General features: G+C 33.7%; 2 non-coding genes across 2 annotated transcripts; one reads left to right on the top strand and one right to left on the bottom strand.

Annotated features, from left to right (window-relative positions):
• The first annotated feature begins 299 nt into the window (after positions 1-299).
• On the top strand, positions 300-386 carry TRNAS-GGA (transfer RNA serine (anticodon GGA)). Its single transcript has one exon. It is a non-coding gene; the product is annotated as a tRNA-Ser (tRNA).
• Positions 387-1,654: 1,268 nt separating this feature from the next.
• On the bottom strand, positions 1,655-1,727 carry TRNAT-UGU (transfer RNA threonine (anticodon UGU)). The gene has a single exon. It is a non-coding gene; the product is annotated as a tRNA-Thr (tRNA).
• Positions 1,728-2,500: the final 773 nt, after the last annotated feature.

The raw sequence follows: 2,500 nt of genomic DNA, 5'->3' as shown, positions 1-2,500 counted from the left end.
TTGTTCCAATTCATTGGTTTAATCCAGTATAAATCTAAGAATAAGACGGGATCGTCTTCTTGACAAACATGAATAGATAGATTCTATCTATTTTTTTTTAATCTTTTTAATAAGATAAGAAAAAGATAAGAAAAAAAATGTTTTTTTATCCCTCGATCCTCGAGGGAAGATCTTTCTTTAATGAAAAGTTTTCTATTTTCTATTTAGAATTGATTGGTCATACCTGTATTGCAATAATACAATAATATGAATGACTCGCTATTCACTCGGTTTCTGGGTCATAATCATAAGATTATGTAGGAGAGATGGCCGAGTGGTTCAAGGCGTAGCATTGGAACTGCTATGTAGGCTTTTGTTTACCGAGGGTTCGAATCCCTCTCTCTCCGTACCTTCACCTAATTCACCAACGGTACCGACTACAATGTATCAAATCAAATAACAATTGATACGAGTATTCCAATCGTACTTTATTTGATATAGATTCTCTATTCCTAATTGCTGTGGTATGGAAAATACCGGAACGGAAAGAATGGACAAGGAATAAAAATCTCACCGCTGATCCATTTGTAATACGTGAATGGGAGAAAAATCCGGATCAAACCTCTTAGATCTATTTACTTCGGCGAAAGAAAAAAAAGGGGCTTGTCCAAAGCTTTGTTATTTTAGTTAGGTTCAAGTCTGACGGGAATAATATTCTACGACTAGCAACTCATTGATTTTCAAACCGATCCACTTAATATCTATTATTTGATTTACTAATCCTTTATATTGGGATGAATAAAGACTCAAATGTTTTGCCAACTCCTCGTGGGGGGATGAATCCATATAATTTTGAATCAGAGCTCTGGATCTTTGTTCATCCCTCATAGTAATAATATCTTGGGGTTTGCAGCGATAACTTGGGATATCTACTATACGGCCATTAACTAAAATATGTCTATGATTAACTAATTGCCTGGCTCCCGGAATGGTCGAAGCCATACCCAATCGAAAAAGGATGTTATCCAAACGCATCTCAAGTAGTTGTAGTAAAACCTGACCTGTTGACCCTTTGGCTTTCCCAGCAATACGAACATATCTAAGTAATTGTTGCTCTGTCAGACCATAATGAAAACGCAATTTTTGTTTTTCTTCTAGACGAATACGATATTGAGATCTTTTCCCGGAACGCGATTGGTTTCTAAGATCACTTCCGGATCTAGGTCTTTTCCTAGTGAGTCCCGGTAAAGCCCCTAGACGGCGTATTTTTTTGAAACGAGGCCCTCGGTAACGAGACATAAAGACTCCTTAATTTTATTGAAATTTCATTTTACAGAATAAACCTAAATTAATACTGAACTAAACGATAAACGAAGCTAAATCCACTGAAGTACTACAAAGAGGAATAAGATGAATTGTATCAATATCCGTATTATTTTGTATATTGTATATATGGGAAGTTAAGGATCCTTTTCTTGATTTGTTCTGTATAGATCAAACGGCTCCAATCCGTTTTTTATTCTTTATTCATAGTTGGAAGTTCCCGCGACATAACATAATAGATCGGTAACCCGACATTTGGAGAAAAAAAAGGGGGGGGTCTTCTCAATATTCCTTGGTCTCAAGGAAAGATGATCAATCCTGATAAAAAAAAAAAAATAGAACAAATAGAGAAAGCCGACTATCGGAATCGAACCGATGACCATCGCATTACAAATGCGGTGCTCTAACCTCTGAGCTAAGCGGGCTCATATAACAGAAATAGTGCGTGAATAGGAATTCGGGAAACTATTGGGATCTTAGTTAGCTATTAGCTATTAATAATTATTAATATTAATTATTATAAATTATTATAACATATTAATTAATATTAATAATTATTAATATAATATGAATTTTGATTTTATTTTTGATTATTTTCTATTTGATTATTTATTTTTGATTATTTCATTTATTAGTAGTCACTAGCACTAGAATTTTTTTTTTTCATTCAAATCAAATTTAAAAAACGCAAAATAATACTATATACATATGAAATAATTCTATATTCTATTATAGAATAGAATATAACTATTAGTTATAGCAGTTATAGCAGATTATATGAATTCTATTTCTATTAGAGTGTAGTTCCTAAGGAAAGGATAAGATAAGGATGCAATCCAGATCCTACTGAGATATTCCTTTTGTTTCATTCGGAAAGGGAGGAGATAGGACGAAAAAAAAAAAAGAAGAATGAATATCGACCGTTCCAGTATTCCAAACTGCGCGGGAAAAATGAGAGGGGGGGGGAACATCTATATGTGGGATATATCCATCCATATTGAATTGCAGATACATCAATGATAGAATCATTTCTGATTGGACCAAATAATGGAATGGTCCTCCAATAGATATGAAAGAAGATGGGCAAGAAATAAAATAGGAGCAGACACTTTTTCGATATAGGAATCAGTATCTAATGAATTCAATGGTTCCAACATAAATGAAAGAAGGGGATGGGATCACAATGAGATCGAGATCT

The sequence above is a fragment of the Tasmannia lanceolata genome, unplaced genomic scaffold (assembly GCF_043159265.1).
Source record: "Tasmannia lanceolata isolate RefF3 unplaced genomic scaffold, GAP_Taslan_0.1 ptg000713l, whole genome shotgun sequence".
Lineage (NCBI taxonomy): Eukaryota > Viridiplantae > Streptophyta > Magnoliopsida > Canellales > Winteraceae > Tasmannia > Tasmannia lanceolata.
Note: the sequence above shows the minus strand (reverse complement) of the source record. Positions and strands in the feature narration are given on the sequence as shown.